Raw genomic sequence first — 13,150 nt, 5'->3', positions numbered from 1 at the left:
ACCCGACTCTCCGCCGCAGGTCAGTGCCCCCCGTGCCCCCCGCGGGCGCCGCCGCCGCCGCGCACAAAGCCTCTTTATGCGCCCCCATCTGTATCCACGCCATGTCCTCCCGGGTGTTCGTGTGTGTGTGTGTGTGTGTGTGTGTGTCTGCCTGTGTATGAGTGGTTGTGCGCGCAGCGGGGACAGCTGGAAAGGGGGCCGGGAACGGCCGGGGCTGGGAGGCGCTGCCTGCCTCTGATGGGCTATGAAACAAAATCTGGGTGATGCCTGCCCTCCTCAGGCCCTGCATTAAAGGGAGAGCTGGTTCGCAGCAGCTTCTAAGAACTGGCCCAGGCTCTTAGATCTCCCGTTCCTTTACACCTCAGCAGGTGGTTTCTGGTTGCCCAGAACCCCAGTTGCATCCCTGCTCCCCAGCAGTCATCCCCAATGGCTCTAAGGCTCCAGACACTGACAAGTGAATTCATCAGGAGACCCAAGCTCTGCAACTCTGTTGGGGAGGCAGTGGGGTTGAGAGGTGGTAGCAAAGGGTCCTTAGGATCTTCAGTGTGTCAAGGAGGCAGGAGATATGACCAAGTTCACCACCCAACCCTCTGTACCTGGGCTCAGGCCTGAAGTCCTAATTCCTCTAAAGTCAGAGCATACAACTTCCGATAAGGAAGCTGAGAGGTAAGACAGAAAAGAAGGAAGCCACAGGATCCAACAGTGCCAGGGAAAGGAAATGACAGCCTAGTATCAAACAGCTAAGGTCAAGAACCACACACACATATATAAATAAGGTCTTAACTAACCTCCCCTTTTCCTTTCTCACCTGGTCAGGCCTAGTCTCAGCTATGCACTGTTCTAATGGGTTCTTGTAGAAGCTAGAGCTGAAGAACTCGGGATTTCTAATGCATAGGAGTGTGAAGGCGGCCTTCGCTGACTGTTGCTAGCCCCATTCCAGTGGGGGTAGCTCTGCCTGCATGACTACCAGTCTGGTGGTGTACCTGTGGGACTCTGAGGTTAGGTTGTATGCCATGCACTGTTTAAAAGGATTGATTGGATGGGGATATCCTTCTGCATATAGCACTGTGAAGTTACTGTATGTGTATGTGGAAATGAGAGTCACATAGCTTCCTAAATTACTGGGGTTGAGGGGCCTGTTGCCTCACAAGACTGTTTCTCTAGGATTTTCTGAGATTTGTCTTCTGTTTCCCCACTGTCTCCCTATTTCTGCCCGTAGCCACCACAAAGATGGAGACATTTCCTCCCAGAACCTGCTTAGTGGTGACCATTATTGGTTTTACTGGACTTACATCAAGTCCCTTCTTCTTTCATATGGAATGAGGACCCTTCCCCACGAGACCCTCAAAGAGACTGACCACTCTGCCCTGTCCATTCCCAGCACTCTCAAAGGTTCTGGAGCTGCATGCCATTTCCCTTTGCCCTTTTGGTGGGAGCAGGAAGTCTCGCTAATGGAACAAGGAGGGTTAAGGGAATTGTGCCCCATTCAGCCCAGGAGCCAAGTGGCTTGCTGTGCCTATATCTGTACCTGACCCATAGAAGCCTGGGAAATCACTCCATGTTCAGGCATGTTGGAAACTCATATGTGCTGGGTTGAGTATGTGCATGTAGGTTTCTGGATGAACGAGCGCTAACTGGTTTATCTGAAGCATAGGTCAGGTAAACCACTGAAGGGGGACAGCTCCAGTGACAGGACTGGGGCCCATTTCAGAGATGAGGGGCTCCCAAGAAAGTGTGTGAGGGGTTAGCCCAGTTCCCTGACTCAGGCCTCTGGATAGAGCTGGATTTTACCACAGTAGTTTTTGAGAGGTGAAAGGACCAAGTCAGCCGTACTTCTGTTTGTAGAGCATAGAGTGATGAAGCAGGTTAGGAGTTTTGCCAGTGTGAGAAATGCAAGAGGGTGAGCCAGTAGGGAGTCAGGCTATAGGATAGGTGAGCATTTTGGATCAGTTTGGCTGAAAAAGGGGAATGAGCTAGCACAGAGATGCCCAAGAGCTCCCCTCTGCTGAGAACTGGAGAAGAAAAGAGGCAGGGCTCAGGAAGAGAGAGAATTTGAGAGAGTCTGAAGCAAGCAGAGGATCCAGCACGAGACGACAGACAAAAGACACAAAAGCGCGCTCACAGAACAATGGAGGGAGGCCCAAAGGCAAAGTCTGGCTAGCCCAGTGGTACCATTGGGGCCAACTCAAGCACTCTCCTTCCCAAGGTCCCCAAGTGGCAGTCATCCACAAGGGCAGGGAGGCCCCTGGGTGGAGCAGTCAGTCTTCTGAGGAAAGCTCTTTCTGTGGCTCTGATGAATGGCACAGTAGTTCAAAGGAAGGCCTGAAGGCAGAAGGAGGATCTCCCTGAAGATCACTCAGGGAGACCTCTTCACTTGGGCCATTGCCCAGTGCTGAAGGCTCCCCTGCCCCCCACCTCCTGGTCCCTGCCCCACCATCCCTTATGGTCCTGGGATACAATGGGGTAGAGAAGGGTGTGGACACTGGGTAAACCTGGCACTGGGGAGGAGGAAAAAGAAAAACCTCTTTCATGCACCCCCAGGCCTCCAAGCAAGAAGAGCTTTGGGAACCCTGCTGAAGAGCATTGGGGTACAAGGAATCAGTGCAGTGCAGAGCACAAGCTCTCATCCAGACCAAGGAACTGGCCTCAGCTCCTTCAAGGACCAACTGAGTGGACTTTGGGGGAAACTGTGCCCTCTAAGTTCCAGTTTCCTAAAGGCCTAGAACTTAAGGAATCCTCCTCTCACCAGGCTGTTTTTAGGTGAAGTGCTAGATGAATGTTAATTTAATGTATTTATTTTATATACCCTCCCTCATAGTCCTCCCGGATCTGGATGGCTCTAGAATTGGAACAGCAATTCTCTGGCCAAGCCTGGAGCCCATCATATTGGAATAGTTGTAGTCTGCATCATCTCCCACGCCACTCCTCTGATTCGCCACACCTCCAGACTCTGAATTTTCTCCAGACCCACCTGGGGCGTGTCCCCTTGCAGAACAACAGCAACAATATTTCCATGTCTAACTAATAGTGAATGTAATTATTCCAATTTATTAGCCAATGGTTGTCTAAAAAAACTTCATGTAACTTGCAAGGGCTCCAGACCTGTGGCTTCTCATTAACCATGCTGAAAGATGTCAATGTGGACAGAGATCACTCAAAATTCCTTTCTCTTCCACAGACATTGACTGAGCACCTACTGTGTTCCAGGCTCTGGGCCAGTACTCAGAACATAAAGCATCAAATAATCCAAAATCAAGGTTTTTCTGTTTAGCTTTGAAAGGATTGTGTGGGTTGCTTTTTTTTTTTTTTCTTGCAGCTACAGCAAATTTACTTTTCTAATGAGGTTTAGCTCCAGCCAATATTAAAATGAGTCTGCACTCCCTGCGCACACCAGCTGACAGCAGGGCCGGTAGCTTCCCAGCCAAGTGCTGGCAGAGATTAGGGCTTTGCCATCAATAAGCCCAAAAGTGGGGAGTCTCAGTCTGGATCACCAAGAGTTGACTGGATCCGGGATCAAACCTTGCCCACAGGTCTGTGGGTCCCACAGCTCAGTATTAGAGCCATGGGCAGGGTTTCTCTTTTCTTGTTTATAGGAAATGTGAGCCATTATTGTTGCTCCATGAGGGAGAGAAGGATGGAGGGAGCAGAGAGAACAGAGACAAGAAGGCATGCCTTGGTTATTAGGAGTGGACCAGACCTAAGACTGGGGACCTGGTTCTGCCGGTCTTCCCTCATGGGCTGTATGTGGCTGGGAGCATTCCTTCACCTCTCTCCTTCACTTCTCTTCATCTTGCTTCCTTCCTAATGATGCAGTTGAGCAATCTGGCTGCTGAGGCCATGAGTCTCTAGTCTTAAGACTGGACTATTTATTTAAACTCATTCAGAAACTCTTAGAACCCAAAATTAGATGTGAGGTGGGCTGCTTTCCCCGCTGTGGTGGGTAGTCCCTCAGTCACAGCAGCCACATTTTAAGAGCTTGCACATGGCTAGTGGCTGCCATATTGGACAGAATAGATACAGAACGTTCTCAGCATCAGAGAAAGTTCAAATGGAAAGTGCTGTTATAGACTTTAGATTGTTAAACAAGTGACTAAAAGCATGGATTCTGGAGCCCAACTGTCGATACCCAAATCCTAGCTCTGCCGCTTACTACTGTGTGGCCTTGGGACATTACTTAACCTCTCTGTGCCTTAGGTTTCTCATCTCTAAAATGTGGATAGTAATGTCTACAAGGAAGGAATAAGTCATTACAGTTAATCATGGTAATCACTCAGAACATGCAATAAACAGTGCTTTGCTTATTAATTTTTATTATTAATTTATTTAACAATTTCCTTAACTCTTATTGGGTGTGTTTGGGTTCTGGGGCTGCCTGGCTCCCACTCAGCCCAGGCCTGAAGTCCTCTTGGTCCTCATGAATTGAAAGAGCCTACTTTATGCCAGGCATGATACCAGGTGCTAGGGCTGTCAGTAATCAGCATGTGACCTTGCTTACATCCCTGACCCTTCTTGAGCCTCAGTTTCCTCACCTGTGATGGGAATGTGGCCAGGTAATAACCCCTGTATCACTTCCCCACCCTTCGATCCTGAGAGAGAAATTGAGATGAGGAACGTGTCCTTCTTTATAAATGAACTGTGCCAGATAAACAGGGGTTAACATTTTTGGAAGTGGATGCAACTGCGATTCTGTTTTATTGGAACTATTCTCACCAGAAAGCATTTCCTAAGCCCCCATACGTTCAAAATAAAAGAAGAAAATGAAGTCCCAGCTGCTTCCAGCATCTTGCTGAGGGAGGATAGAACGAGGACTTGAGGAGCTCTCGCCTGGGCTCACCCCCTCCCTGGTCCCGAGGCAAAGAAAGCTAGGAAGCCACTGCCCTGAGCTCAGCAGAGGGAAGTAGCCAGAAGGGAGAAGACCCTTGGCCTGGTAGGATTTAGAGATCAGCTGGCTGACCCCCAGGTTCTAGTCATAGCTGGGTCAGCAACTCACTGTGTGGGGACTCTCATAGAGCCTCCGTTTCCTAATCTAAAATATGAGGAGCACAAGCCATGTAAACATTTCCCCACCCAAATTATACCACTAACCTCGGTTAGCTCTCCACAAAATGTCCCAGGAGCACGAGGCAAGAGAGAGAAGGAACCTATCAGCCACATTGCCTGAAGGCAGAAGGGGAGAGGAAATGGGTCTAAGGAGCTGCCATCTGTAGTCACAAATGAAGATGGACACAAGAGATTGTTTGACCTGTAAAGCTTGTCCCAGAGTTAAGATTCTGTGACTCTAGATTGCTTCCTTCTTTTTATAGTTAAGGAAAATGTTGCTCAGAGAGGTTCCTCTCTTATCTCTGGCACATGGCACTTTAGTGCCTTGTCCTAGAGTATGTCCTAAGTCTCCTAATTCCCTGCCCCTCCCTCTCTTTCAGATTGCCTGTCCTCGACAGGACAGAGAGTTACAGAGGGCAGCAGGAGCAGCCAACCTAGGGCTCAGAGTTAAGAGGCTGACACTGAGACCCCAAAGCCCCTTTCACCCAGGCTAGAACAGACCTCCTCTCTCCCCCTCTGACAACTGGCCCAAGAGAATCAGCCTAAACTATCTCTGACAGGGCCCCAGGGAAGGTCATATCCTTCAGGCCACAGGCAACACATTAAAAACACATACAAAACTTTAATTAAATCAGTGAATCATTAGCCTGCGATAGTACATCCATGCACACTCTGACCAGAGGAATAAGGTCAGCCTGGAAATCATCAGGCTGGGTAAGCTGTCAGGGGCCCTCGCTGGCTTGAAACTTGGGTTCTGGGCTGCCTGGCTCCTGCTCAGCCTAGGCCTGAAGTCCTCCAGACTTCCATTAATTGATTGAGGGTCCCGTCAGGTGTGTCCCCCTAAGCTTGATGAAATCTGGGGACCATCCTCAGCCCAACTCTCCTCTGACCAACATCCCAATGCCCTTGGAGGTAGGTGCTAACTCCCAGAGGTGTTAGCGCTGTGTCCCCTGGGAGGTGCAGTTAATGGAATCATGCAGTCCTAGCTATCAGGCCACACTACTCTGCCTTCATGTGGCCCTCCTGGCTGTAGATTGAGCATCCCCAGCTCAGTCCCTGTGCTGGTTTCTCCTCCACCCCTTGCACAGAGCAGGAAAGGCAAGCATTTGTTCCACGGGGATGTCCTGGCCAATACTTATGAGGGATTGACCGTCAAGGGCCAAGGACCCTCACTCCCAGGCAGCAGGTGGCTCACCATGCCACCAGTCTGCTTAAGTTGATGTACAGCCTCTGGGCATGTTATTTTCTTTTTCCATCAGTTTCTGAACTTAAGCTGAAGTATTACTCACTTAACTCATTATTTGTCGATATTAACTTCTTCTCCGACCTGTAAATCTCTCTCTCTCTGGGAACAAGTGTCCCAGCTCCTCCCAATCTCCACCACTCTCCAGTCTCCACAACTAAGAGACACAGCAGGCTGCCATGTGTGTGTATGTGTGTGTCTGTGTGTGTGTGTGTGTGTGTGCACGTGCGCACATGTGCATGCATACTTCCGAGCAGCATGTCTGGACCCTTTGAGAGGTGCTCTCCCAGACATGCCCTGTGCCGATTTCCTCATGGTGACACTCCCAAGTGACATCAAACAGGAAGGTACACCTACCAGCCCCACCTGACACCACATGCAGGTACTCACCTCAGCCCCACTGCAGAAAGAGCCCTCTGACCACCTCCACCCACTCAGTGTCCCAGGTGTCGTTGAAGAATCTAGCCAGCCCTTCCAGACACAGGTTCTTTTATTTTATCATGGTAAAAAAATAAATAAATAACATAAAATTTACCATCTTAACCATTTCTAGTGTTCGATAGTATTAATATGTTCATGTTGTTGTGCAGCCATTCATATCCAGAACTTTTTCATCTTACGGATTGGGAACTATATCTGTTAAACAACAACTCCCCACTTCTCCCTTTCCCCAGTGCCAGGTAACCACCATTCTGTCTCTTTGAGTTTGGCCATTTTAGGTATCGCCTGTAGTACCATACAGTATTTGTCCTTTTGTGACCAGCTTATATCACTTAGCATAATGTCCTCAAGTTTCATCCATGTCACACCATGTATCAGGATTTTCTTCCTTTTTCAGGCTGAATAGTATTCGATTGTATGAATATAGCACATTTTGTTTAACTGATTGATGAGTTCTTCAATGCCAGTCCATGAGTGAAAAGCACCCATGGGCTATCTCAGGGTAGGAGCCCAGCAGATACCTGCATGCTCCGAGATAAACATGTGTAGCAGGCATCAGGAGAACACAGAGAGGAAGGAGCCCCATTTTATTTGAGAATGGTTTCCGGTTTGGGCCTCTGGTAGATCCCTTCACCATGCAGTAACAACTGAGCATCCCCAGTGTCTCCAAGATGAGTGCACCTGCCAATCATTGAAGGCCAAGCAGGAGCTCAGCTGGTGGAGGCATAGTGAGGAAAGAGCACTCAGGCAGAGGTGATGTCTGCATTCTGTTCCAGACCCCTCACTACCCTGCCAACCTTCCTGAGACCTTGAGAAAGAAATCTACCCCTTACTCCCAGAACTCTCCGCTGGGGTCTGGAGCCCTGGGTGACCCCGAGAACCCCTATGGATGTGAGAAGCCTGCCTTAGTACATGCCTTTGCAGTGTTCAGGCTCCATCTTGACAATCCGTATAATACACAACCTATAAAGCACAGTGTCAGCATAACCTGCCATCTGGGTGACTGAGATTTAGGAACCCTCGTTTCATCATGTTCATGACTGCTTGCTCAAAGTGGGAGTGCATGTTGCCCAATCTAGGCTCACTGGCCTTCTTGGGCTGGGCTCCCCCACCTACCCCTTTCAACACCTTTTGTTAACTATTTATCATCTAGGCAATAGGGTTAGCTGACTCTGCAGGAGAGACCTAGGAGATAGAGCAACAGTAACAGATGAAGTAGGGGAGCTGGGGAGAAAGGGCAGGAAATGATAAGGCCCAGGGGTCTATGGCCCTAGACCCTTGCTGACAGCCAGCTCTCAACCCCAAGGCCACAAGAGGAGAATGTTTTGACAGTTCTGGAGGTAGAGGTGACACCTGACCTTCTGAAATCCCCAGTCCTTCCCCAAGGAGTGTGAGTCTATGGTCTAGAACACAGGACTAATGGGGGACAGGGTCCCAACACCAGGTCAGGCCCAGGCTGTCTGCCTGTAGCAAGGCCTCTCAGTCCCCAGCTCAGTTTCCAGAGGGACATAGCAGTGCCCAGCCAGGGGTGCTATGCTGAGGCCACAGTGGGAAACCTTGGTGAAAGTTACAGCAAGAGGGAGCCAGCCTGCCTGGAGATCAGAGCAGGGCAGGGAGAATCAGCCCAGGGCCCCAGGTTTCAGGGGCTTGGCCTGTGGCAAATTTCCCTTCTTCAGCCTCAGCACACACACCCTTGTTTGTCATACTGCTCCATGCCAATGCACTCACTTCTATGGAGTCCAACTTCAGCATAGCCTCGTCCTTGGAGAGAGGAATCGGCTAGAAAAATTGCCCCAGAGGCCTGTCAGTGCTGACCCATGAAGAAGGAGCTGAGGTGCCCCTTTCTCTCTCCTCTCTTCCAGGCAATTGGTTTCAGCTGAGTTTTAAAACGTGGTGGTTGTTTTAATTACTGTTATATGTTATATTAGCAAACATTTTTAGTACTAATTGTGTACCAGGCCCCATGCTAGATATTTTTTTGTGGATTCCCTCATTTGGTCTTAAAAATAGCCCAGTAAGAGTTACAGATAAGGAAAATGAGTCACAGAGATATTGGTGCAGCTTCTGCTTTGTGTCAGGCCTGGGCCCTGTGGTGGGATCCACAGAAGCCCATGGCCCAAAGTCTGGGAACAAAAATGAAAACAAAAAAGTACACAGCAGGTTACATGGCTGGGCATTTGCTGTGTGGACCCTGTGAACAGTCAGGCCTGGGGAGGAGCACAGCGAGGGAGGGCTTCAGAGGGGGACGCGAAGCTTGAGAGAGTCTTACCTGGTCAGCACTCTCACCCAGAACCACACAGACATCAGCACCAAGAGAAATTGAGGCAGAGGGTGGCCTAAACAACACGAGGGTGAAAAAGATAGTGCTGAGGACAGGCTGACATTGGCTGCTCACTGACCACTGCCCACTGCTCCCAGACCAGTCCCTAACCACTGCCCACTGCTCCCAGCCCAGTCCCTAACCACACTTTTTGCTGATATGTTGACTACTGTTATTGTTTCCTCAGCTCAGCACACTCTCAGGGAGCCCTAGTTTGGATAACAAACTATATGGTCACAAAAGCCCTAATGAACAAGGCCAGGGGAGGCAACTTCAGCACAGGCACCTGATGCAGGCACCTGATGCAGGCACCCTAGCTAGGAGGAAGAACCCGTGTTTCCACTGAGCCCAGTGCAGAAGCAGGAGAGTGCCCTTGGGAGGGAGCCAGTAGGGAACTCGGGCCAGGAGAGGTGACAGCTGTGCTACCAGGCCCCCTGTGAGGGCCACTGCTACCCAAGGGGATGAGGAGCAGGCTTCAGGCAGGGGTGTGACCAGGCCACTGTCTGATTGGACCAGAGACACCTGGAACACTCAGTCCCCTCATGTCTCAGTTTCTTCATCCATAAAACAAGAATAAAGCTTTGGAATTACAAGGTATAGTGATTAAATGAGATGACCCATGTGAAATCACGTGGGAAGTCACTAATCACTACTATGTAAATCATCGTGTTATCAGTAGTTTTTGTGGGGGAGGCTGTCCCCTCAGCATAGCAGAGAAAGTGAATTGGCCTTTCTACTTGTGTGTTCTCGGATCTGAGGCCATTGAATGCCAAGGGCATGTGAAATAATCTCCTATTTAAACAGAGACCCAATCACAAGTTTCTCCAACAGAGTTCAGAAGTAATAACCAAACCCAGCCAAGGGCGTGCATACCTGTGCCCGTGAACACACACATGCTTATTCAGGTGGAGTGCTGGCCATGAGCCCACATATGCATGTGCATGTGAATGAAAAAAATGAGCTAAATAAGCTCAGGGAGGTCTAGCCCTGTGAGAACTCAGAAAGGGGCTCTGTAGTTTACTGGGGCAGCCTCAATGAGTTGTCAGAAAAGAAGCTTCAGTCCCAGCCACTGTCCTGAGTAAAACTGAGGGTACCTCATTCACCAATGGAAGGCTGACATCTTCCCAAATCAGATAACAATGAAAGAGTGGTGAGGAAAAAGGCAGAAGGGCACAAACACCAAACTGATATTCAGACTTCCCCAAGGCAAAGACCCGTGACAGCCAGCAGGCCCAGGTACACACACACACACCCATGCTGGGTGATGGCAAAGGTTTGTCAAAGAGAAGCAGCAAAGATCAGAGGCCAAGTTGTAGAAGCAAGGTTGTAGCTGAAAAGAAGTAAAGGGGATGCTAGCTTGTGAGGGCCAGGCCTGGCTTTCTCTTTTGGCATCTTGACTCTAAACTACATCTACTTTCCCTAAAGCTGGCCCAGACCCTGGCTCTGGGTGGGAATGGGGAATTACAATCTGAACAGACTGAGCAGGTTGGCCTGCTTCTAGCTCTCACAAGCACTGCAGAGAGAGAATGCGGCACTGTGCTGGACTGCAGAGGTCAGAGACTATCATGGGTGGAAGGTAGATAGGAAACAGGAGGGGATGCAGTTAGAGCAGTGGAGTAGGGCCATGGCACAAAGCCTTGAATGCTGAGTGAAGTAAGTTGCAGTCAGGGGGAGATGCAGAAGGTTTTGAGCATGAGCAAGTCAGTAAGGTAGCTCAGGCAGTGGTGTCGACTCAAGAAAAATCACAATTGGGGGCTATAAAAGCAAAGGTATGACCTAGACCAGCATTGGAGGCGGTGTCCCCAAGGCCAAAGGAGCTAAGGCCCAGCTGATATAAGAAGGAGGAGGAATTGAGGACAGTCCTGGGATTTCATGTTGGTTGCCAAGACAGATGCCAGAAAGAAGCCCAGTGGGAGCTGCTCTAGGAAGAAAGATGATGTTTGGATCTTAGTCATGATTAATTTAAGGTCATGATGGAATATGCCAAACAATAAAGAAAGCGTAACAACTCCACACTAGATGTGGAGAAACAGAGCCCAAGAGAAATCAAAGAGGCTCATACCGCATAAAGCCAACGTTAGCCCTTGAGACAGGGAGGTGCCCCTTCTCAACAACTCTTCCTCACTGCCTCTTCTTTTTGGGGTGAAATGAGACTTTCTGGGTTTGCAGCTTCCATCCTGCCTTCCAGCAGCCAGAAGTTCAGCTGGAGAAACTTAGAGGGAAGCAAGTAGACTCATTCCAGGCCCTTTCCAGGTTGATAATTACATTAGCTTCTATTTATTGGCACCAATCATGGACCAGATAGTTTATATTGATTTTTTTTTTCTAATCACCCTAAAACCCTAATGGGGAAAGCACTATTTTTATTCTCATTTTACAGATGAGAAAACCAAAGCTCAGAGAGGTCACCTTGCCCAAGTCACACAGCAGAGGAAGAGAGGCCCTATTATGTTGCCCAGGGCTGTCTGACTCAGGGCCCAGAATATCTCTATGTGCTACTCTTCAAGACAAAGGAGAGCAAAAGAAGGTGGAAGGAAAATAACAGAAGGCTTATGACTGTGATTAGGTTTTGTCATCACCCTCAGAAGCTATTGGGGCAAGACAAGAGCTGAGGGTCAAGATGACCTGGCATCTTTTTTGTGATAGACAAACTCTAAGGTGTCCCCCACAGCCCCTGACTCCTGCTGTCCATGCCTTTGTATGAAGGCATCCCATTCAGTGTGAATGGCACCTGTAACTGGCCTGTAATCAATAGAACTTGACAGAAGTGCAATCTCTCCCATGATTACATTATGTTATATATGAGTCCATCTTGTTAGCAGACTTTCTCTAGATTCTCTCCTTGCTGGCTTAATAAAGTAAGTGGCCATGTTGGAAAAACTCATGTGGCAAGGAACTTCCAGCAGCCTCTAAGAGTGGGAGGCATCCCCCAGCCAATAGCCAGCAAGAAATGTTGCCTTCAGTCCTATGACCACCAGGCAGTGGACTCCACCAACAACCCGAGTGATCATAGAAGCAGATTCTTTTCCGGTCAGCCCTCCAGAGGAGCACGCAGGCCAACTGATACTTTGCAGAGGTCCCTGCTAAGCCGTGCTTGTGCTCCTGATCCACAGAAGCTGAAGATAATAGATGCATGTCTTTTTAAGCTGCTAAGTGTGTGATAACTTGTTAGACATCAGTAGAAAACTAATGCACTTGTCTTGGGAACAATGACATTCTTTTCAAAAAGCCGGCATGGCCACCAGAATGGGCCTGGGGCAAGGATGGAAACATAGCAAGAAAGGAGGGCAAAGGATGCAGGGAGGTAACAATTTCCAAGACCAAACCTCTCCCCAGACCCAGCCCAAATGGAATGCCAGCTGGGATGCAGAGTTCTCTGCAGGGACGGCTCCCCAGTCCCCAAAATTCCAAAGCTACTCTCGATCGTCACTGCATTCCCCCATCATTTAGAGAAGGACTGAGTGGCCATATGCTGCTCCCTGTCAGCCAGATTGGGACTGTCCACTGTCCTGTGGATAATAAGCACATTCGGGCTGAATGCCTTCTCTCACTCAGTCCTGCGCAGTCACCCCTCATGATACACCAGGTGGTGGCTCGCATTGAGGGTGCATCCACAGACCTGCTGACCATTGTCCAATTGTTCGCAGTTCTCCATCAGGTCTGTATCCTCCAGCTAGCTGTTTCCCTGGTTGCTGCACCCTCCCCCTGTCCCCACTCTTAAGAAGCTGAGCCATCTGTGTGCTCAAGCCCCAGCAGAGAGCAGCAACATAATGTCCCCACAAAATGAAGCACCTGATTTTCACTCAAAGGGCCTCCTACATTGAGACTTGGACCTTCTGCCTAAAGGCCATGAGCTACTTGACTCAGGGAACTTCAGTAAAATCCACCAGGGCCAATATCTTATTCTGTTCAAATTCCTGCAATGAACCAGAATGGGCTTTCACTTGTACAATACCACATGAAACCAAACTCCAATTTTCCTTTTTTACCTAATCAGAATCTAAATCTAATCCAAAGGCTATATCTGAAGAAGAAAGAAAAAAGAAAGGAAGGAAGGAAGGAAAGAAGGAAGGAAGGAAGGAAGGAAGGAAGGAAGGAAGGAAGGA

Source organism: Pteropus alecto, unplaced genomic scaffold (genome assembly GCF_000325575.1).
Source record: "Pteropus alecto unplaced genomic scaffold, ASM32557v1 scaffold210, whole genome shotgun sequence".
NCBI classification, from domain to species: Eukaryota; Metazoa; Chordata; class Mammalia; order Chiroptera; family Pteropodidae; genus Pteropus; species Pteropus alecto.
This window is presented reverse-complemented; position numbering follows the sequence as displayed.